Below are 25,339 nucleotides of genomic sequence, written 5' to 3'. Positions count from 1 at the left end.
ACACCCAGCAGGCGTGGAGTCAGCCCTCAGGGAGGCCGGAGGGCCAATCGAAACCCATCTCCCGAGAGGAGGTCAGAGGTGCGATGGAAACTGCTCCTCCCTCTCTCACTCCGTGGGAGCGCGATGTCCTCCAGCCGGGGCGGCGCCTCTAGGCCTGGGTTGCGCTGGAGCCGGCGGCCATCGTAGGTGCATGAAGTGGGCACGCGGGCCCTGTGGTGCTGGAAGATGGAGGGCACGGACCGGGAAGTCCGGGTCGGGTGTGTGTGGGTCCTGGCGGGAAGGACCGGCTAGGCCGTGTACTGGGGGGCTGAATGAGGTGCACGGGTCAGGGGGTGTGGCTGTCTAACACTTTACAAACAAGAGCAGCCACTTCTCTGGCCTGTCTGGACCATAGCCAGTGAAGAACTGGGAGAGAGTTCCCTACTTCTTTAAGCTTGGTGTTTCAAAGGAGGAAGTGATCTGTGCCATGAAATAAACATTCACTTCCTGTAACCTTTAGCTTCTTGCCAGCTGGTTGGGAGGATTTGGCATTGAAGTGGCTGTTTTTATCCTTTTTTGATCTATCGGTTTCTTTCAATGCAGTCTCCAACACCATTTCTCCCAAGAGACTCTTCAAGACTGGTATTTGTAAACAAGTTCTCAAATAGATCGATTCATTTATTTTCCTTCATACCAAAAGTTGTGGCCCTCCCCTCGTTTTGCTCTAGACCAATGGTCTTCAAACTTTGTTACACTGGGCCCCACTGAGCAAAAATGTTTTGGAGTCAGGCCCCCCCTCAAATCTTGAAAGGGTTATAGTGATTCAAGAGTGAGTATGTTACTAAACAGGGATGGATTTTGTGTAGTACCGGCGATTTCTGGACCAAGCTGAGCTTGCTCTAGCTTTGTTAAAGTGAGCAGCTGTTACTATGGGGACACAGCTGAGCGTCCCATGGCATCGCTTATTAGGATCACCCAACCGTTGAGTTTTGAGTAACAGAAGTTGCGTCCATCCAAGGGGAGGATAGAGATTTCTTCAGGGATGTTAGTGTATGATGGACTCATAGGCTTCTCCCACACCTGCCCCCACTGCCTTACAGGAGCTGTAGAAAGTAAAACCAGCGTTTACAGGGGATGAAACACTAATCCCAGGGACAGGCTGGTCTATAGGACACTGGGAGAGCTTGGGATTATGGGCACCCACTTCAGCGGTGATGGGGGTGGGGCTGGGGCATAATGGGGATGGGGTAAAACAGGAGGATGGATGCGCTACTGTTTTTCACTTCTTTGCCTCACAATGCCCTGCCTCAGCAACTTGTGTAGGAGGCCTTTGAGGGGCAAAAACAACCCTGCTCAGTGTTGAGAAGATGGAGGGAAGAACATTGTAGGGCCAGGGTGGTGAATATTAGATGAAGCATAGGCAAGGCCAGGGTGAAGTTTTGTCAGGTTAAGGTAGCATGGTGTAATAAGATGAACAAGAGGCATGTGAATTTAAGCAACTATTTTCTATGTCTGGGATTTACTTTACTTGTCATTAAGTAAACCACTTTTTTTGTCTGGTAGATCTTGTCCTATTCTCCAATTCATTCTAATCGTCATTTTCAGAAAATCATTTTTCAAAAATCAAATGAAACTGTATTTTCATATAAGTGGAACTCTTGATAAGAAAATCCGAAAAGCCAGTGAAAAAATTGGTGCAACTGTTTAAGTTGATAATGCGTGTTTTGTTCTAAAGATCTAAAAAAACCAGTAAATGTGTGAAAAAGAAACCACTTAAGCTCCCTAGAAGCTGAGTTCTCTTGGCTGCCCCTACTTGTGTGTGTGTGTAAGGCCCTAAGTTTCCTTTCAGGTTTTCTCTTCAGCACTGGACTCTTTCAACAGCCCCATGGGCTGGGCCTGATTACCATTTATTCTATTGGGCATTTTCTTGCCACGAGGGGAGGGGGTTTCGTGGGAGTTGGAGCCATTGGGCGCCAGATTTGTAGGCCAATGGCCATAGCCTGTGTCTCCAGCACCCAGGTTTAAGCTAGCATGCACAGACGGTCAAAACGAGGAAGAAAGAGTTTGGAAAGAGACAGAAAGGTAGCTAGGACTGGTTTCAACATTTGGCCTGGGCTGCTTTTAGATCCCTGTCTTGTCCAGGTTACAATGTTTGCAGTGCTCCTGCAAACAGGTTTAGGTCTAAAAGGAGCATTTCCAGCAGAAGGCAAACTGCATTTAAAAATAAGACCACAAAATATAAAATGAGGAGAATAGGTTACAAAATGTTGTGGGAAAAAAACTGCAAGCTTGTTTCTTGTGGGACTCGTGCACTGCTGTGGGTGTGAAGCTTCGCCCCCTTTCACAAGACTCCATGCCCCCCTAAGGGTCCACGCCCCACAGTTTGAAGACCACTGTTCTAGACCCATCAATCACAACTGTAGTGTTGCCCAAGGATCATCTTTAAACCCTACCTTATTAAACATTTATGTCACTCCTCCAGCCTCTTTGGTTCGCTATTGTGGCCTATAATATTTTACTTAAGCAGCTCATGTTAGAGCTCTGTTTTGAAGCCAAATTCCACGAATTGTTTAGCAATCCAACAGCACATCAGAATTTTGATTTGATTCCTAATCATTGACATCAGGGCAGCTTGGTCAGTCACGGCAGTCCAGGAAGATTTTTGGGAGTTTAGATAAGCACAAGTAGGCATTGGGTCTTAAGGATAGACCAGTGTTCAATTGTGCTGATGCAAAAGTGAAAAAGATGTCAGATGTGAGCAGGGACAGAAAATAGACCCGGGCACAAATATAAAAGTGGCCTCAATTAGTGGATTAAAAAACTAAAAAAGTGGCCCAGGTTTGCAAATTGGGGCAATTTTGAACTGAGACGCTGTATAAGTGTTTTGAAAAGCATGGACGTTTGCACTGATTTGAGCTTCCTGCAGGGAATATTTGTTTTCAAATCAGGGAAATAAACAGTAAAAACTGGCCCACTGGACCTTAAAACAGGCCCACAAAATGCCAAAACAATAATTTACAATGCAATGGGTCTCGCATTTGCAAGACAGCTATTGGCTTTGTCAACAAAAAACTGGGCACCATGCTGAAATATAGAACGAGGTGCCCGTGTTGTAAATATGAAAGCAGGTGCCAAGGTAATAAAAAACAAAGCAACACGATCTCTGTCTTTCAATGCACAAAACCCATGCTATGTGTTCCTGCACGACGCTCTTGCTGGCAGTTGGCCTATGTGTGAGAGCTGCAAGCATGTTGTAGGAGCACGAACAAAAAAACCAAGAGGGAGCACCAGACAGAACCTCTTTTCTGTAAATGAGAGGTAAATGCCAAAGGTGCTTGCTAGCCTGACTCCCGCAGTGCTCCCATTTCCATATAAGCACTAACTTGATTTCCTTGAACACGTTTAAGTACACTGTTGTCTGATGAAACGCTACTGCACGACATGACAGGTTTACATATATACAAACAATCTTTGAACCTGTAACGAAAGCTGTAATTTTACTGTCAAACGAATAATTTAGTGAAAACGGACCTTCAACTTGGCAACTGCTATGCAATGCTTTGAATCATGAGGCCGGGGGGGGGGCTCCTACACGTGGGCGTAGGAGCGTGACCCCACTGATTTCTCGCAGTGCGAGAAGCAGAAACATAAAATGGTATAAATACCATTTTATGTTTCTGCATCTTGCACTGCGAGAAAAGCAGAAGAAGGGTTTGGTTTGGGCAGGCGGGTGGGTCGGGGAGGAGTGGCTAGCCCAATGTTGCGGGTGCTGACTGTTTGGTCGGCCGACCAAACCAGTCATGCACACTCTCCAGTTTTCTCCATGTAGGCTGCATGCAGCCTGCATGGAGAAAATGGCCTCCCCATAGATGCCTGTGTGGTCGGCGTCCCAGCCGATCACATCGCTGCCATTGCAGCATTGTGATTGGCTTAGGGGAGGAGAGGGAGGCTGCCTGCTTCTGCTTCCTGTGAGTAGAGAGAGGAGACGCGCCGCGGGAACGGAGGCGAAGGTAAGTTTAAATGTGTATTTTTTTATTAAATTACCCCCCTCCCCTCCCTGCACGACCCCTCCCCTTTACACCCACCCCCGGCGATCCTTGCTGGCCGCGACTGCATAAGACTAAGTGGTGCATTGGAGTAATTACTGAAATAACTGAATTGTTTTGTCAGTTGCGCTCAAATTTCACAGGCGTACCAAGATGGTTAACAAAAGCGGTTGCGGGAGAGCGTGTCCCGCCAACAACAGCAGGCAGGAGAAAGTAATTTAAGAAAATAGTGCTCACAGACTGTAATTAAAACATCCAGAGTAACAACACATGTCACAGAGGCAGTCCTCATGGGAAGTTACAACAGGTGAAAAGGTACTAAGGAGGGACTGCTAAGTCTATTGACAAATCAAAAGCCGTCATTTACAAAGGACGGTAACAGGAGCCAATTGAAAAGATTGGCGGAAAATGGGTGGAGCTTAAAGTCCATACCTAAATACAGCATGTCTCGAAGAGACAGCGCAAGCACTGTCTAGGCAAGACCTAATAAACGGCACACACACACTGACCTGTTAGCCTGCCCATCTAGCATCACCTGATTGCCCTACAAGCCAGTTCGACCATGGAAGAGAAACATATGGAAATAGCAATAAAAAGAGAAGGCAAGAGAGAAAAAGAACTTGCAAGAGTGAAATAAGGAAACAGGAAGTGGTGGAAGAAGGAGGCATGAGCGAAAATCAAGCCTAGGCAGCCTTAGTTTTTGTTAACCCTAGCATTCAGCAGCTGGCTGGTAAAAAAAAACTTTAGGCCCCTTCCACATTGGCGCTCCTGCAATTTCATATTTTTTTACACATTTGTCACTGTGATGTATGCCTCTATGAAATAGTAGCGGACATTTAGAGTTGCTGAATTACAAGCCTGGACAGTGTTAGTCATTGAGCATGGAGCATGTGCTAAATTTTTTTATCTCTTTTCACACCAAGCCTCACAAAGAAAGACATGTCATGAACTGAATTTCTTTTTCAGTCACCATGTTCTGTGTGAATGATGAATAGAGATTTGAGGCAGACTCCTTTACAATCACAGGAGAACGCCTTCTAATTCCTTTGAGTCTTTTAACAGCTGGAGGAGAAAGAAATGTGGGTACCAGGAGTACGGCTTTTGCAAGATTTGGAACTCCACTGTGCATCTCTAAAAGCGTATCTCACTTCGCTGGAAAATAGGGATTCAGGTGGAGGGACCTTTTTAGAAACTTTCTTTATGCAAATGACCATTTTCTATTCGCATGAGCTTTTTGACGGGAAACTTTTTTTTTGTCCAGACCACCTTCTTGGAGATGACCAAAGAAACTGACTTATTGTCTGTGTCTAAGAAACCCTCTGCAACCCATAGTGCATTATATTTAGGTGCAGGGGACAGTATTCAATATTCGTCAATTTTCTCGGATGGTAAACTCTTTGGTGCTCTGTTAAAATGGCAAATTTTCATTATGCCAGAGTGAGGTCAAAAGGCATTTATGTTCAGTCTGAGAATACTTATTAGTTATTTTTTTCCTTATCATTCTGGTCCTTGGTTGCTTTTGTTTTTTTAGTGATTTGTCTTAAATATCTCCATGCAGTATTATTTTTAAATACCCCATTTCTTCAGGAACTGACATTACTAGATGGCACGTTTAGAATGCAGCTGTTGCCCTAGTAAAAATATTGTGCTATGTACCATTAAAAGTTCTTTTACTCTGTAATAATGTTATTGTAAAATATAAAGTGCTTTTTATTTGTGTTCTAAGTTATATCTTTTGCCTCTGAAACTGTAATAATAATATAAATTGATACGTTTTTATTGGGACTGAGAATAAGCTCCATAACAACTCAAGTTACAGTCAAAACTGCAGCAATATTTTAAAGAGTGACGTAGCTAATACTAGTTATTGCCTCACATCCTGGGGGCTAATTATATCTCCACCCACCTTGCACATTAATGTTCTCCCCCAAGTTTGCCTATACCTTTTCGCAGACTTGACCAAGTTTTTTTTTGCTTCCCATATTTCTAATTGTCTAGTAGCTCCTGCTCCTATAGCTCAATTCTAGGTTGCATATGTAGGAGAGTAGGGTCTGCTTTCTATGTTCACCCCCACTTTTTGCTTTTGCTTTACTGGTTTTCGACTTAGATGTGGCTGTGGGCCTGCTAATCAGACTCACAGCCCTGCTGTTCTCTCTCTAAATTGATACTATGTACTTTAGGTGCATAACCCATTTGGATAGGATCACCTTATTGGCCCCTGTACAGTGTACCTTAGGTACCCAAGGCAGAGGTGTACCCTAGGCCTACCAGGGGCTGCAGCATGTATTATGCCACCCCTGGCCTGGCCTTCCATTATGACACAACTGGCTGATCACTCAGCTGGGGCAAGGTTGTGTAGTCACTCCTTGCTTAGGTGTAGTATACCTATACCTATCTTACATATAGACACATGTGTACCTATCAGCCACTCCTATGGCAGGCCTTAACAATCCTGGAGGCAGAGTGCTTGGTAACATGTGAGATGGTGCTCTAGCATGAGCTGAGCCTGTCTGCAGCTTTCGGAACCATGTCCTTATAGCTGTTCTATAATATAGCCTACCATATACTCTTAAAGTGCCTTATAATCTTAAACGGTTATGGTAACTATGGTTTGGCTTTATCAAAACATGTCGTGTAAGGTGTCTAACACTTTGGAATAATGCCCCCATCCCATTTCTGGGGATGAGGATATTATCCCTCCCTTCTAGAGGGAGAAGACATGTTGTAACCTACTTACCCGGTTAAAGTTAACCAGAGCCCCAGCATCACAAAATGGATGCTGCTGCCACGACACAAGTCTGACCTCCTGCTGCTGGGAGTGATCCCGGCAAGGGAGGCTTGGACAATAGGTTTCCTGCCTTGGGAGGTGCGAGCACCACCCCAGACAGGCCTTAGTGTATTGGGGCAGGGAGGGATGAATGAAACGAGACACTACCTGGGGCACACAAGGTGCTCCATGCATAGTCCAGTTCAAACCGGTGCTGGGGCACTCCAGCCCCAGTCCTGGCGCGAAACTGGACAAAGGGAAGGGGGTGTAACCACCCCCCTCCCAGGTCCCACCCATAAGGCGTGACCTAGCAGGCAACCCAGCCCCCCAGATTAGTATAAGAGTGGTAGCTGGGCCCCAGGAGATTAGATTATCCTGAACCTGCAACTTGAACAGAAACTCTGGACCTTCGACATTCGACGAAAGAAGAAGACTGAAGAATCTCCCTTGTGGCCAAGGAGTGGCTACCCTGTGCAAACAGGCACCATCAAGAGACTACCCTTTGCTTTGCTGAAGTTCTACGAGGGACCGACTGCAGAGCCCGACCAGAGCCCTGACTTCCAGACTTCTCCGACCCTGATCCACATCCACAGCCGAGCTGAGATCCGTGGAGGCGACGAGAGACGTGGGACCGGCTACCTGGGAAAAGTGGCGAGTATCTTCCAGCGCAGCTTCTGAGGCACCCTCGAAGTTGTGCACCGGGGATTGAGAAGCCCCAACCCCAAGCACCATCTGCACCGAAGATCAGCCCCCCCACACTCCACGAGTCCTGCGTGGGGCCCTTCTGCATTTTCCTGCTTGCCGCGTCTGTCCGGTTGCTTGCCCGTTGGCTAGCGGCCTTTGTGACGACACACCTTGAAATCTTCACCGCTGGTTTGGCTCCTCCAGACTGGCTCCCGCTTCTTTGCAAAAGAGAAGCACCCCAGACCTTCCTGGTCTGCACCAGAAGCAAGTCCTCCGTTCTTCGTGGGTTCCGCTTGCCAAGGCTTGGTGAGTCCTAGTTCGACTTCGACGCCGCCGACCGCAAGAGCCTTCGTGGGACAGCTCGCCTCCTGGTCCAGGTCGTCCGCGACGTCTCCTGGTACCCGTGGCTGCAGCGACAGGCTTCACCTTTCACCTGCAATCTTCACGACATTGCCTGGTTCCTTCCTGGTTCCACGTGGTCACTGGCTAGTGACCCTGACTCTGTCCCTTCTGCTTGCAGGTATCCTCTCTTCTTGATCCCAGCCTTGGGATCCACCGGACACTCTTCACTGACTGCCTGTCAGCAACTTTCCTTCAGGCATCCATAGAAGTCCACGACGAAACCCGACGCAAGTTCACACCTATGCACCCGCAGCCCGTGGGCTAGGTAACTTGGGTACTTCGGTGCTCACAAGGGTAGTGACTATCCTAGGGTCTAGTTTCCGAGTCTCGACTCTCTAGCTGCTTCAGAAGTGTCCTTAAACTGTTAATTTCTAACTGCTAGTAATTCTATCGACTTTTACGCATTACGTGTGAGTGTTTCCACTCTGCACCTGAATCCCGTGGGCCTCCCACTTCCTAACTGTTGCTAGTGTAGTGTAGCCCCAGCGATTCCCTAGGCCTAGGCCTATCCTATTTCCGTGACAGTGGTCCTTATACCACTTCTTTAGTATATGGTTTGCGTGGCCCCTAGGGCCTAACTGTATTACTTACCTGTGTGACTTAATGTATGCTTAAATAAGACTGTGTTGTACTTACCTCTAATCTCATAAAGAGTGCTGAGGGTTTGACTAGAATAAATACACTTTATTTTATATATATATCTGTTGTGGTGTCCTTTCATTTGGTATTCAAGGGATTATATATGGTATCACAGCTGGCTTCACATGCCATTCAGAGTTTAGCCTAAGACTGCTCTTGTCCATGCTACCACTAGGATAGCTGGTCTATAAGGTTGACTTTACAACCAATCACCATAAGGGTTGTTTGGACTGATATAAGGTGTACACTAGAACTAGTGACACCATACATCAGGCCAACTTCTCACATTGGTGAGCAGCGGTTGGGATCTGAGCTTGCTGTTGTAATACCATTGTAATCTTGAGATACTAAATTGAAAGATCACACAGATATTGTTTAGGTACATATAACATAGATTATAATACTTAAGTCCTACTGGACTTAGTGGTTGTAGGTTGAAGGGAGTAACACACCCTGACTACAACTACTAGAGAGGTTTAGTAGAAACAACTAGTGTAGGTAGGTGCACACACTACACCCTCACTAGATCATGTCTCTGGGAGGAGATCAAGGAGATGCTCTCTCAGGAGGGGCAGGTCTGAAGAAGACCCCCTCTAGATATGATACCCTAACTTTTCAGGAGATGAGACAATTGTGTACCTCCAGAAAGTTAAAACAGGGTGCAAACCCTACCCTCCTTCAGCTAGTACAACTCCTAGAGGAGTATGATACTCTTAGGGCCTCACAGGCCAGTACCCTATGTACAAAGGAGGGTCTACCCACCACAGATGAGTCAGATGGGACTTCAGATGAAGAGGTAGACAGCCAGGGCCAAGTAGGAAGAGTTAGCCAGGCTAACCTAAGCCTACATGGGAGTTTGCATGGGGTCCCCCCATACAGACCCCCAAGTGGGCTTAACCAGAGAAGCAGGAGAGACAGATCCCCTTCAAGGGAATCCATCCACTCCCATGTCTCTAGCATCTCTAATGCCTCTTCTCACAGGGGAATGACTTCCCCCGAGAGAAAGGAGCATGAAGCCAGAATGAGGGAAGCTAATCTGAGGATTCAGAGGGAAGAACTTGCCCTTGCCAAAGAGAAGCTTGCTCTGGCTAGAGAGCAAAAGTTAAGTGGGTCAGAACCCACTGGTGGCAGCAATATCCCTAAGGATAGAGACAGGCACTATGATAATAGAAACCTGAGCAAGATTGTCCCTCTCTACAAGTGTGGGATGACATCCACAAATGGATAACTGCTTTGGAGAGAGCTTGCAAAGTACAGCAGGTACCCCAAAGTCAGTGGGCAGCTATCTTGTGGCTCTCCTTCTCTGAGAAGGGTAGAGACAAGCTCCTCACAGTTAGTGATGAGGATGCAGACAATTACACTGTCCTGAAGAGTGCTCTAATTGATGGGTTTGGCCTAACCACTGAACAATACAGGTTGTTGTTCAGGGATACCCAGAAGACACAGACTCAGGACTGGACTGACTTTGTAGATTGTGCCACTAAGGCTCTGGAAGGCTGGCTAGTGGGAAGTAAGGCTAAGGACTATACAGGATTGTATAATTTGATCATGAGAGAACAAATCCTTAACAACTGTCAAAACCAGCTATTGCATCAACACCTGATTGATTCTGATCTGACTTCTCCCCAAGAATTGGGAAAGAAGGCAGATAGATGGGTCAGGACTAGAGTTAAGCAGAAAAACCAGAACCAGGGCGGTGATCAGAAAAAGGCAGACCAGAAGGGTAATGATCAGAAACAAAAAGACCAGAAGTCTTCACCAGGCCCCCAAAAGGCTCAGGGGGAGGGTGGTCTCAAAAAGGATAAAAAGAAAGATGGCCAAAAGAAACCATGGTGCAACTATTGTAAGTCCAACTCACATTGGTTTAGTGAGTGCACCAAAAAGGATAAGCCCCCAGCCACCATTGCCCCTAAGTCAACTGTACCCCCTAGTCCAGCTGCAAGTGGTGGTTCCCAGCAAAAGGGTGTAGTAGGGTTAACCCTGGGAACTGAGGAGGATTCTGGCCTAGTCAGAATACCTACTCAGGCTGTTCTGATCTGTGATGGGGACTTAGCTTTGTCCTCTACTGTAGGCCCCAGTAACCTGGGCAAGTACAGACAGACTCCTTTTATCAACCAAAGAATGGCTCAGGCCTACCGGGACACTGGGGCTAGTGTCACAATGGTGACACCTGCCTTTGTGGACCCTGGACAGATCATACTAGGTGAGAATTACCTAGTGACCAAAGCTAGCAATGCCACTACCTCCCATAGTGTGGCTATTGTTAACTTCTCCTGGGGAGGGGTAACTGGCCTCAAGAAAGTTGTTGTTAGTTCAGACCTTCCTGTAGAGTGTTTACTGGGCAATGATCTTGAAACTTCAGTTTGGTCTGAAGTGGAGTATAGGACCCATGCAGAAATGCTGGGGATAGATGCACATGTCCTTGCTGTGACCAGGTTCACAGGCCAAAAAGTGCACCACTGAACAAGTGCTGGATCCTGAAACTATGGACCAGTCACAACCCAAGAGAAAGAGCAGTAGGGTTAAGGCTGTGCCTTCCCCCCTGCCTCAGGTGGTGGATCAGCCCTCCCAGGAGGATGATTCTGAGAGCCCTGAAGGAACTGTCCTAGAAGAACTTGAACCTGATCAGGTTGAGTTTCGTGGGACAGGGGGACCTTCAAGGGCAGATCTGAGGCAGGCTCAATTAGACTGCCCCTCTCTTGAACCCCTCAGACAGCAGGCTGCTGCTGAGGCTGCAGGGAATGCTCAAGGTACCCATAGAGTGTATTGGGATGAAGGGCTACTGTATTCAGAGGCTAGAGACCCCAAGCCTGGTGCATCCAGGAGGTTGGTCATACCACTGAAGTTCAGAGGCTTCCTTCTTACCTTGGCCCATGATATTCCCCTTGCAGGACACTTAGGCCAGAATAAGACTTGGGACAGGCGTGTCCCTCACTTTCACTGGCCCCATATGTCAGAAGATACCAAGGAGTTTTGTTGCTCCTGTGTCACCTGCCAAGCCAGTGGCAAATCAGGTGGCACCACAAAGGCCCCCCTCATACCACTACCTGTGGTGGGGGTTCCCTTTGAAAGAGTGGGCATAGATATTGTAGGACCAATGGACCCACAAACAGCATCTGGGCACAGATTCATACTGGTGATAGTGGACCATGCCACCAGGTATCCAGAAGCTATTCCCCTGAGGACCACAACAGCTCATGTTGTGGCAAGGGCCCTGCTTGGAGTATTCTCCAGAGTGGGCTTTCCAAAGGAGGTCATTTCTGACAGAGGTGCCAACTTCATGTCAGGATACTTGACTGCAATGTGGAAGGAGTGTGGTGTGAACTACAAGTTCACCACACCCTATCACCCACAGTGCAATGGGCTTGTTGAGAGATTCAACAAGACCCTAAAGGGAATGATCAAAGGTTTACCAGACAAACTTAGGCGAAGATGGGACATCCTTTTACCCTGCCTTCTGTTTGCTTACAGAGAGGTCCCACAAAAGGGGGTTGGCTACAGCCCTTTTGAGCTTTTGTTTGGGCATCCTGTAAGAGGACCCCTATGTTTAGTAAGGGAAGGATGGGAGAGACCTCTCAGACAACCCAAACTTGATATAGTGGATTATGTACTTGGTCTCCGCTCCAGGATGGCAGAGTATATGAAGAAGGCTTCTAAAAACCTTGAGGCAAGCCAAGAACTCCAAAAAGCTTGGCATGACCAAAAGGCTGTGCTGACTGTTTACCAGCCAGGGCAGAAAGTGTGGGTGTTGGAGCCAGTGGCCCCAGCAGCACTCCAAGACAAATGGTCTTTGACCCCACACTATTGTTGAGAAAAAGGGAGAAGTCACCTACTTGGTGGACCTTGGGACTCCCAGAAGCCCCCACAGGGTGCTTCATGTCAACAGATTGAAGGCATATGTTGACAGGGCAGACATGGGCTTACTCATGGCTACAGATGAGGGGCAGGAGGAAGAGAGTGACCCTCTCCCAGACCTGTTGACTCAGAACCCTGATGATGGCTCAGTTGATGGTGTGGTCTTTTCTGACAGACTCACTGTCCATCAGCAACAGGACTGCAGACAGGTTCTGCAATCCTACAGACATATGTTCTCTCTGACCCCAAGTCAGACAAACTGGTGCACCCACGAGGTGGACACTGGTGACAGTCTGCCTGTGAAGAGTAAAATCTACAGGCAACCTGACCATGTCAGGGACTGCATTAAAGTTGAGGTACAAAAGATGTTGGAGCTGGGAGTCATTGAACCTTCAGAGAGCCCTTGGGCTAGTCCTGTAGTCCTTGTGCCAAAACCTCACACCCAAGATGGTAAGAGAGAGATGAGGTTTTGCGTGGATTACAGAGGTCTCAATGCTGTCACTAGGACAGATGCCCACCCAATACCTAGGGCAGATGAGCTCATTAATAGACTGGCAGCTGCTAAGTTTTTGAGCACATTTGACCTGACAGCAGGCTACTGGCAAATCAGACTAGCTGAGAATGCAAAGGCCAAAACTGCTTTCTCGACCCCAGGAGGACATTATCAATTTGTGGTAATGCCCTTTGGTTTGAAGAATGCACCTGCCACTTTCCAAAGGTTGGTGAATCAAGTCCTTACTGGGTTGGATGATTACTGTGCAGCTTATCTTGATGATATTGCTGTCTTTAGCTCCACCTGGGAGGATCACCTGGCCCACCTGAGGAATGTTTTAGAGGCTCTGCAGAAGGCAGGCCTCACTATCAAGGCCACTAAGTGCCAGATAGGGCAGAGCAAGGTTGTATACCTGGGCCACCTAGTTGGTGGGGGTCAGGTTCAACCACTGGAGAGCAAGATCCAGACCATAAAGGACTGGACTCCTCCAACTACCCAGACTCAGGTCAGAGCTTTCTTGGGCCATACTGGGTACTACAGAAAGTTTGTTAAGAACTATGGGTCCATTGTGACACCACTTAATGACTTGACCTCCAAGAAAATGCCAAAGAAAGTTCAGTGGACAGTAAGCTGTCAAAAAGCATTTGATGACCTGAAGCAGGCCATGTGCAGTGCACCTATTCTGAAAAGTCCTGACTACTCCAAAGAGTTCATTGTCCAGACAGATGCTTCTGAGTTAGGTGTGGGAGCTGTTCTTTCACAACTTAATATAGATGGTCAAGACCAGCCCATTGCTTTTATAAGTAGAAGGCTGACCCCTAGAGAGAAACGTTGGTCAGCTATTGAGAGGGAGGCCTTTGCTGTGGTTTGGGCCCTGAAGAAGCTGAGGCCATACTTGTTTGGCACTCACTTCAAGATTCAGACAGACCATAAGCCCCTCTTGTGGCTAAATCAGATGAAGGGTGAAAATCCCAAACTTCTTAGGTGGTCCATTTCCCTACAGGGGATGGACTTCACAGTGGAACATAGACCTGGGACTGACCATGCCAATGCAGATGGACTCTCCAGATATTTCCACTTGGAACATGAAGACTCAACTGGTCAAGGTTAGTTTAATGTCCCTAAGTTTGGGGGGGTTGTGTAGGAGAGTAGGGTCTGCTTTCTATGTTCACCCCCACTTTTTGCTTTTGCTTTACTGGTTTTCGACTTAGATGTGGCTGTGGGCCTGCTAATCAGACCCACAGCCCTGCTGTTCTCTCTCTAAATTGATACTATGTACTTTAGGTGCATAACCCATTTGGATAGGATCACCTTATTGGCCCCTGTACAGTGTACCTTAGGTACCCAGGGCAGAGGTGTACCCTAGGCCTACCAGGGGCTGCAGCATGTATTATGCCACCCCTGGCCTGGCCTTCCATTATGACACAACTGGCTGATCACTCACCTGGGGCAAGGTCGTGTAATCACTCCTTGCTTAGGTGTAGTATACCTATACCTATCTTACATATAGACACATGTGTACCTATCAGCCACTCCTATGGCAGGCCTTAACAATCCTGGAGGCAGAGTGCTTGGTAACATGTGAGATGGTGCTCTAGCATGAGCTGAGCCTGTCTGCAGCTTTCGGAACCATGTCCTTATAGCTGTTCTATGATATAGCCTACCATATACTCTTAAAGTGCCTTATAATCTTAAACGGTTATGGTAACTATGGTTTGGCTTTATCAAAACATGTCGTGTAAGGTGTCTAACACTTTGGAATAATACCCCCGTCCCATTTCTGGGGATGAGGATATTATCCCTCCCTTCTAGAGGGAGAAGACATGTTGTAACCTACTTACCCGGTTAAAGTTAACCAGAGCCCCAGCATCACAAAATGGATGCTGCTGCCATGACACAAGTCTGACCTCCTGCTGCTGGGAGTGATCCCGGCAAGGGAGGCTTGGACAATAGGTTTCCTGCCTTGGGAGGTGCAAGCACCACCCCAGACAGGCCTTAGTGTATTGGGGCAGGGAGGGATGAATGAAACGAGACACTGCCTGGGGCACACAAGGTGCTCCATGCATAGTCCAGTTCAAACCGGTGCTGGGGCACTCCAGCCCCAGTCCTGGCGCGAAACTGGACAAAGGGAAGGGGGTGTAACCACCCCCCTCCCAGGTCCCACCCATAAGGCGTGACCTAGCAGGCAACCCAGACCCCCAGATTAGTATAAGAGTGGTAGCTGGGCCCCAGGAGATTAGATTATCCTGAACCTGCAACTTGAACAGAAACTCTGGACCTTCGACATTCGACGAAAGAAGAAGACTGAAGAATCTCCCTTGTGGCCAAGGAGTGGCTACCCTGTGCAAACAGGCACCATCAAGAGACTACCCTTTGCTTTGCTGAAGTTCTACGAGGGACCGACTGCAGAGCCCGACCAGAGCCCTGATCCACATCCACAGCCGAGCTGAGATCCGTGGAGGCGACGAGAGACGTGGGACCGGCTACCTGGGAAAAGTGGCGAGTATCTTCCAGCGCAGCTTCTGAGGCACCCTCGAAGTTGTGCACCGGGGATTGAGAAGCCCCAACCCCAAGCACCATCTGCACCGAAGATCAGCCCCCCACACTCCACGAGTCCTGCGTGGGGCCCTTCTGCATTTTCCTGCTTGCCGCGTCTGTCCGGTTGCTTGCCCGTTGGCTAGCGGCCTTTGTGACGACACACCTTGAAATCTTCACCGCTGGTTTGGCTCCTCCAGACTGGCTCCCGCTTCTTTGCAAAAGAGAAGCACCCCAGACCTTCCTGGTCTGCACCAGAAGCAAGTCCTCCGTTCTTCGTGGGTTCCGCTTGCCAAGGCTTGGTGAGTCCTAGTTCGACTTCGACGCCGCCGACCGCAAGAGCCTTCGTGGGACAGCTCGCCTCCTGGTCCTGGTTGTCCTCGACGTCTCCTGGTACCCGTGGCTGCAGCGACAAGCTTCACCTTTCACCTGCAATCTTCACGACATCGCCTGGTTCCTTCCTGGTTCCACGTGGTCACTGGCTAGTGACCCTGACTCTGTCCCTTCTGCTTGCAGGTATCCTCTCTTCTTGATCCCAGCCTTGGGATCCACCGGACACTCTTCACTGACTGCCTGTCAGCAACTTTCCTTCAGGCATCCATAGAAGTCCACGACGAAACCCGACGCAAGTTCACACCTATGCACCCGCAGCCCGTGGGCTAGATAACTTGGGTACTTCGGTGCTCACAAGGGTAGTGACTATCCTAGGGTCTAGTTTCCGAGTCTCGTCTCTCTAGCTGCTTCAGAAGTGTCCTTAAACTGTTAATTTCTAACTGCTAGTAATTCTATCGACTTTTACGCATTACGCGTGAGTGTTTCCACTCTGCACCTGAATCCCGTGGGCCTCCCACTTCCTAACTGTTGCTAGTGTAGTGTAGCCCCAGCGATTCCCTAGGCCTATCCTATTTCCGTGACAGTGGTCCTTATACCACTTCTTTAGTATATGGTTTGCGTGGCCCCTAGGGCCTAACTGTATTACTTACCTGTGTGACTTAATGTATGCTTAAATAAGACTATGTTGTACTTACCTCTAATCTCATAAAGAGTGCTGAGGGTTTGACTAGAATAAATACACTTTATTTTATATATATATCTGTTGTGGTGTCCTTTGGTATTCAAGGGATTATATATGGTATCACAGCTGGCTTCACATGCCATTCAGAGATTAGTCTAAGACTGCTCTTGTCCATGCTACCACTAGGATAGCTGGTCTATAAGGTTGACTTTACAACCAATCACCATAAGGGTTGTTTGGACTGATATAAGGTGTACACTAGAACTAGTGACACCATACATCAGGCCAACTTCTCACAGCATAGACCTCTTCCACTGTCAGGCTATTTGCAAGTGGTGCAGTGCAAAGATTGCCCACACTTTATACGTCACAAATTTCACAGATACTTGAGAAACACACGGTATGAAAGTGCACTTAGTGCGATTCATGTATGGTTTAATGAATTAATGTAAGTATTGCACTTGACATATATTAAAAAGAGTGCTCCACTATAGGACTAGAGAACTGACTCACATAAATGTTTGCCTTAACTGTGATTATTAAAGAATCATCTTCGTTTAGTAAAAAATGTATTCACCATACAGATAAAATGTAATGTTCTAAATGTGTGTGCTTCTTCATGAGAATAACGTAACATACTGGCACTGTGATTAAACAATTCCTTACATATGAAGAATGCATACTTGCTAAAAATGATAACTGACTTATGCAATGTGTGCATTAAAATTGCACAAATTTGTACATGCATATTAAATGTGCACCATTGAAGTTAATGCTAAACTTAACATGAGTAGGCCTGTATTTCACCATTTCATTTTCTGCCTACTCAACATTTCTTGCAGGTATTCATATGCATTGTTAGGTTAGAGTAGATACATTGCTGTACTAAAGAGGAGCCTGAGAAAAAGACATTGATGAAAGGTATGCAGCAAAACAGAGCACTAACTGAAGGATCCATTGTCCAAAAGTTGTGTTTGGGAGAAAGATGTCGTTCCCATGTCCAGTGTGGGACTAACTGGAATTGTTGCAGTCTACAACATGATGATTTGTGGATTTTAGTAAACACCTGAAGGTGTGACCAAGGGGGTGTTGCCCAATGGACTTTACACGTTATAATACATCATTCCCCTTGGACTTTACTCAGATCTCTTCTCTGATGCTGATTGGACCCCCTTTGCAGAATCTTGCTGACACCTTTCCTTGATTCCCTCCTTCCCCGAGACATTGATAGCTTTATAGCCTTTGAGAGGTTTAATGCTTCAATGATTTCCCTGATTATTAAGTCTCAAGACATGCTGTATTCAGGTATGGACTGTAAGCTCCGCCCACTTTCCGCCCATCTTTTTAATTGGCTACTGTCACTGTCCTTTGGAAAGGTTGGCCTTTGATTTGTTAACAGGCTTATTAGTCCCTCCTTAGTACCTCCCTGTCTTCTGTTGTTACCTACAATCAGGACACCTCCTGTTACATGTGTTGTTACTCGGTAGCTTTCAATTACAGCCTCCGAGCACTCTTTTCTCCTGCCTACTTTTGGCAGGACACGCTCTCTCGCAATGGTTTTTTAAAAATTTAAATAGTGCGGCCAGCACTAATAATGGCAGCTGCATGCCTTTTAAAAAATATATTTACTTTTTACTGTGCCATCAACCGTGCTTTAGCTTTAACCAGCTTAAGGTAAAACGTGGGTGCCACGCTTATTTTTGTTTTCTATTTCTTTACTTTTGAAGCAATCACGGCACTTTACACAATTTGCCAGTGAAGTACTACTTTTGTATTCGATTCTTTCTTTGAACAAGTCAGTGTTCACTTCTCCTGGCCTTCCTCTCGCCTTCTTCCTCTTCGTCTCGCTCCTCCTCACTTACTGAAAAACATAACTTCAACGCTGCATATAAAAAAGCTGAAGTAAAAACCATTGTCATATTCAACACCAAGAGCTTTAGCTTTCATAAATGCAAAAACGATTGCATTGCAAATACGTGTGTCTGGCAACTGGAAGCAATCCAGTGTCTCCACAGCAGGAGCCACATGGAAGGCCTTAATACAGGCCTCTCATATATCTGGGTAAAATGTTCGCTGCTATTTCCCAGCTTGTTTGCTACGCTCTGGGCAAGCTTTGCTTACTGTGCCATAAAGGTTACATTGTCTAATGGACCAGCAGTCTATATTATCTGGTACCGTTACTTGCTGTCTTCTTGTATCTAACTTCAGGCATTGACTATCTGGTATACCCTTTGCACATACATTTGCTTGCCCATTCGACGTCTGTCTCTGTCACTCTATATGCTGTGTCCAAAGATAAGTCTATTTACACCACGGTGTCAATGAGTGCACATGCTCCTTCAATCCTTATATGATCGAAATAAGATGGGGTTTGCATAGGGGGCTGCAATTCTTACAAAAGCAGTGAAATTGCCCGCAGACTAATCTTGCGGCATATGTGCGCCTCAGTATGTACGACCGACGAGGCTGGTGAAACTACTATGGTAGACAAGAGGTTTCTTGAAGACAGGAGTACCAAATCTGTCTACAGTTTTGTTACTCAGGAGACCAGCTTCCTGCCAAAATAATCATGCAGAAGTGAATTGAAACTGCCATGACAATTGTGCTTGTGTTGTAATTCCATTGCTACTACGCACATGGGCGTTCTGTATTTGTTTATCAAACTCAAATCAAGAAAGCATGGAGGGTTTTGAGTGAAGTCATCCCCCCATTCACCTCATCTTAGCAACGTTGACACAAGCTTATCAATTGTTTCATTTATTGTGGGGAACAGAATGGCTCGTTGATCCATATTTACACTTTTCAGCAAAACCCAGCATGTATTTGATGCTTGTTACCTTGTGGTTTCTAGTGTAAAGAAATGCATTTAGTTTTGGAACTATATTTGTTTTAACCAAAGGGTACATTACTTACTGATAGTTAATCTTTAATTGCATTATATTTGAAATATAGTGAAGTTCAGGTAGGTGACGAACGAACCGAACAAATACATTTAACATATTCTAATGCCACACGAGTATGGACAAAATGTTTGCATAACATCTGCACTGTTCTGTTGAGTGATGGTAACCACTACAAAATAAAGGACAGCACTGTAGTGGTATTATCATTGACAGTTTGAAGCCAATGCTCTAGGAAAAAAATAAATGCAAAAACAACAGTTGATGGACAGAATGCAGAACAATGTCATACATTCACCCCAGTACAGAGATCTGGGCCTAAATCCATCGCTGTTTTGCTCACCATGCCATTCCAGTTTGAACCCAGCCATATGCAAATCAGTCTTGACCCTGTGCCTCATGGGAACAGTCCAGCCCGAACTGCCAAGCCAGGTCCTCCCTGGACTGGAAACAAGCATCCTAGGATCGGTTTCGTGGTTTCACCCCTCTTCAGCCAGGATAGCTTGATTCCAGTGGCACGAAGAGCACGGGATCCACGTCTGGGCATACCCGTCCCACTTGGGGTGACAAATGCAAAAACAACAGTTGATGGACAGAATGCAAAACAATGTCATACATTCACCCCAGTACAGAGATCTGGGCCTAAATCCATCGCTTTTTTGCTCACCATGCCATTCCAGTTTGAACCCAGCCATATGCAAATCAGTCTTGACCCTGTGCTTCATGGGAACATTCCAGCCCGAACTGCCAAGCCAGGTCCTCCCTGGACTGGAAACAAGCGACCTAGAACCGGTTTCGGAGTTTCCCCACTCTTCAGCCAGGAAAGCTTGATTCCAGTGGCATGGAGAGCACAGGACCCACGTCTGGGCTTACCCGCCCCACTTGGGGTGACAAATGCACAAACAACAGTTGATGGACAGAATGAAGAACAATGTCATACATTCACCCCAGTAAAGAGATCTGGGCCTAAATCCATCTTTTTTTGCTCACCATGCCATTCAGGTGTGAACCCAGCCATATGCAAATCAGTCTTGACCCTGTGCCTCATGGGAGCAGTCCAACCCAAACTTCCAAGCCAGGTCCTCCCTGGACTGGAAACAAGCATCCTAGGACCGGTTTCAGCGTTTCACCTCTCTTCAGCCAGGATAGCTTGATTCCAGTGGCATGGAGAGCACGGGACCCACGTCTGGGCATACCCGTCCCACTCGGGGTGACAAATGCAAAAACAACAGTTTATAGACAGAATGCAGAACAATGTCATACATTCACCACAGTACAGAGATTTGGGCCTAAATCCATCGTTTTTTTGCTCACCTTGCCATTTCAGTTTGAACCCAGCCATATGCAAATCAGTCTTGACCCTGTGCCTCATGGGAACAGTCAGTCAGTCAAGACAACATGAAGTAATTTGCAGTTGGGGAATTGAGGTTTCTGTGCTTCAGATATTGAGGCCTGAAGTTAAAAGTGCACCCAACCTCACTGGATGCTTAGTATTTAGCAAGCTTAGCCTAGATCACCCGCTGCATCTCAGTATAGTGTGGCGAAACCAAAGCCTTGTGCCGCTGAAAACTGATGCAGCCATTGCACCAGGCACTCGTCAGCGCATTACTGACATTTTGCCTGATGTTATCACACCCTCTATTATGCAGTGCTCTTGAAACTGACAACAAATACATATATAAATTGAAAATGTTTAGATTTAAAGGGACAAAGTTGAGTAATAACTGAAGTAGCATTCTTGTTTGCAATGTAGACTATTTTATTAGTATTCATGGCAGGGATAAACACATGCCATTCTCAACTTGTCAAGTTAATAAATTCCCCACTGTATTTCTAGCCTCAGCATGTCCATGCAATTTGAGGCTCCTTTGTAAATGATGGACTCCTTCAGAGCAAGCAAGTGAAGTATTGCCTACCATGCTCCAACCAACCAATGTATAGGGCCATGGGAAAAGTTCTTCTAATTTTATAAATGTATCTGTATACAGTTGTTTTTGTGCCTCTGTATTGTGTGCCTGTCACGAGGCACACAATTAGATGAACAGCTGTGGGAGCCCTAAGCTATGTGGCATAATAGAATGCATGCCATTCAATAATTGCTTTCTGTGCTTTTGTTAGTAGGATGCATGGGATAATCCTAACCTGTATTCCGGCCCTCTCCCCTAGAACCTATCAGCACCATAACATCACGGATACAGCTCATTCAGAGCTAGTGTTGCTCCAGTAATTACAGATGTCCGTTAAGACTCTACTGAACCTTTGGCCTACCATCAGCTAGCTTGACCTCACACAATAATGGCAGGATTAAAGCACTGAGGAAATAATGTTACAAATCTAAAATGTTTCTATAGGTCCCACGTATACTTGAGTAGATATGATGCAACACTTCTCAGGTGAGACCATTTTAGGAATGGACATACGTGGACGACAAATGAGTACAAATATCAGGAGAGTACAAATAGCTGATGTCTGAATCTGTGCAAGCTCTGCTCTGCGTTTGAGATTAAAGAAAACCACATAATTTTACTGCTTGGTCCAAGGTTCCCATAGACAGACTATACTCCCTAACGATAACTTGTTCCACATGCTTCTCTGAACTGTTGGTATCTCACAGGGTAATGTTGATGGGTCCATGGCAGTTGGAAACAACAAGCATTTGCAATGCAATAGGTCTCATATTGAGCTATTATTTATTGCAAATGGATCGCAACAGTCGCTCTTAAGATGTTTAAAGCTAAAGCGCGAGTGGCGCGATTGCTTGGAAATGCAATAGGTCTCGTGTTACTGAAAGTTTGAGCTATTGGTGTTGCATTATTATTAGCAATGTCAATAGCTCAAACTTTCAGCAATGTGATACCTATTGCATTGCAAATGCTTGTTGTTTCAGTGTGGCCTAAGCTGACACTTATTCTTGACCCATTAAAGACTCTTGACTGAGCTTTTGAGATGCTAACACTTTCCTATTTTGATTTTTTTTATCTTGACCTGACTTCCTTTATGGATTTTCTTTGATTGCCTGAACCATTTTTCCTCAAACCATCCTCTTGACTCTGAATTCTACATTCCTAATGTATAGGAGAGAGAACCATAGATTTTTCTCAAACCATCAGATTTTGATGTTGTTGTTCTGCATAGCAAATATGAACTGATCGTTTGTTGAATACTAATTCCCCTTAATTTATTTCAGCGTCTGGGGATTCCTGCCATTTTGTATCTTTACAGCATGGTGCTGAGGGTTTCTTTATTTGAATTTGATTATTAACTTGTAATAAACCTTTGCTAAAACTTGGCTACCCATCCCTGGGTCTCATTGTGTAGCCAAATGGATTGCACTGCTAACTGAAATCGGATTCACTGTTAATGCTAACTCCCATCACCTCTCAGATGGTCTAAAAGGTCCATCAGAGCACCCAGAAAATGCTGGATAACAAACATTTAGTCTAGATTTCCAGAAATATTTAAAAAAGTCTTATACACCTTTAAAATCCCACCACTGTTAACACCGTGTCAAATACAATCCAATGGCTCATTGTGGATGTGATCCTACATAACATTTCCTCCCAGAATGGTCATATTGTTCGACATATGGCAAACCTGTGGATTTGATCGACTTCTTGTGATCTACATCTCAGACATTGAGTCGGTTTGTTCCCAACCAATTTAGTTAACTTGTTTGGCAGTAAAAAATTGATACTTTTTCTAAATTGTTGCTGTAAGTTTCCAACCACCACTTGTGGAGGAGTGCCAATAAAACTGTAGGGGCAGGATTGATGGGCGGGCAGAGGAATAATAACATGATCGCAGCTTGGCCAAAGTAAAGGGTATAAACATAGCGCATCCTTGCCTGACAACATATCGAGAGAAAGCTGGATCTCATAGGTTTCTCACCAGCGTAACTAGAGGAGGGGCCAAGCTGCACACCACTTACATGAGAGATAGTTCCGATGTGCACAACAGTGGAGTGAGGATGCATCTCTCACAGAACGAAATATCTCTTAAATTGGGAAACAGTAGCATCGACTGGATCACCTCAAGAAACAAGCAAACCACCAGCTAAGATCATGCAAAGAAAGGGCACTGACATAGTCCTAACTTGTGAGTTCTGTCACATTTTCCAATTATCTGCAAGCAGTGATTAAAATGAAAGTGAGAGTTACATGGAGGGAGATAGCTGCACTTGGCAGAATGTGCACCATTGATCAAACCCCAAAAGTTCTCACTTGAAGGGATGGAGCACCTATAAATAAAGGCAGAAGATGCTTTTAGTGTATGTTTTACTTTTCTTGCATCAACTGACATGCTATGTGAAGGTACAAAAAAATAACCAAGGCAAGCAAATTTTAGCAAACTCTCAAATCTGTTATTAGATCGTATTCGAATGCTTTACAAAAGCAATTTATCAACCACTCTTCTGGTGATGGCAGGGACCACTCCCAGACTATACTTCCCAGAGATGGCTACTTTTTTTTTTTTTTTTTTTTTTAAACGTAGTTTATTGGTTTTCTGAATATTACAACTTCCGCCGACCTCAGTCTACATCAGAACAGATCACTATCAATACATTCGGCAAGGAAGCTCAATAATAATAAACGGTGAGACAAATAACTGCGAGTGACCAGTGGCTTAATCCGGAACAACAATGTCCATGTTCACTGCCACGGAATGTCCATACTCTTCAACCTCGTCCATCGTTTTTCAGTACATAAGTGTCATTAAGAGGGCATGCCAGTCCTTCAAAGCATTAGGTAGCCAGCATGCACTGCTCCTCCACGTAGGAGTTGTGACAGAGATGGGGACTTGTACACTTCACTATTCCTTAACCTAACCAGAAGTGTTTTTTTAGAAACAGCCTTTATTTGTGTTGGCTGTACATGGTAGCGCTGTGCTCATGCCCAATGCACCATCATCATTAAACACAAATTCCTTAGCTAAAAACTGCCCAAAAATCGAACTGAATTTGATAAACAAACAACAAATCCACCTTCCCTTCTCAGTGTCTACATCACCGAAGAAATGTTACAGAATTTCTCTCAGTTCTTTGAAGCAAAAAGTTGAAAATCACATGTTTTCTTACACAAGGACTGTGAATGGAACTATTTCTCCTGGTATCAGGATTGCACTTTAAATAGGCTTTATTCTGCTACCTAAGTACACTGTGTCAGTTATGCAGTGCTTTTCAGTGCTGTTCCCATGGCACATGCGTTTTTAGGTTGACACCTGCTTGGTGATTTATTGGGGACATCTCGATAGCTGACATAGAAAGCAACTCGGCTCGTTGCTTCCCATTGGCTTTTTGTTTTATCACACTTATTTTCTTGCTTTCATTATTATGGTTTTATTTGTTTTATCCATCTAGCCTCTGTTCCTCCCTTGCAGCAGAGCCTAGCTACCATCCCTCTGATTAGTTCCTTTAATCATTCCACAAGTGTATGATTTTGGGAACTCTTTTTTATCTTTTTCTGAAAGCACTCCATGAACGTGCATGCTTTTTATACATTCTCTGTGGTTTCCCACTTCCCCCAGCGTATTTCTTTTCATAACATTATAAACGTTCTACTTTCAATGGCTTTTTCTTTTGAACCGCTTCCAGTACGTTTACAGTTTTATACTGTATTTTGCTACCTAATAGCACAGTAGCATAAACGGCTTGTACATTACAACCTCCTTGTACTTTTATAGAGCAATTATAGCACTGCTAAGGAGTCATTCCCTTGGCATTCATGCCACATATTGTAACTTTCAGCTCCAACAACTAGAAATTCGGCCTTCTTTATTTTGTTGGGTGCCCCAGGGGAATCCGTTGGCTTTGGATCAGATTCAGAAAGGACTGTCACTCTGCATTGTCATCACCAGCAAAAAGCAGTGTTGTGAGACAGTAAATTCCTCATTTGCAATATGCAAATGTGCATTACAGTGTGTAGCCAGTATTGCAGTTGTAATTCTATTTATTTATTTATAGAATAGTATATAGCACGGACTTGACCCTTGGGTATCAGAGCGCTTCACAGTTACATGAGGTACATT

Source organism: Triturus cristatus, chromosome 2_1 (assembly GCF_964204655.1).
Source record: "Triturus cristatus chromosome 2_1, aTriCri1.1, whole genome shotgun sequence".
NCBI lineage: Eukaryota > Metazoa > Chordata > Amphibia > Caudata > Salamandridae > Triturus > Triturus cristatus.
The sequence above is the reverse complement of the archived record's forward strand: the minus strand, read 5'-3'. Positions refer to the sequence as shown.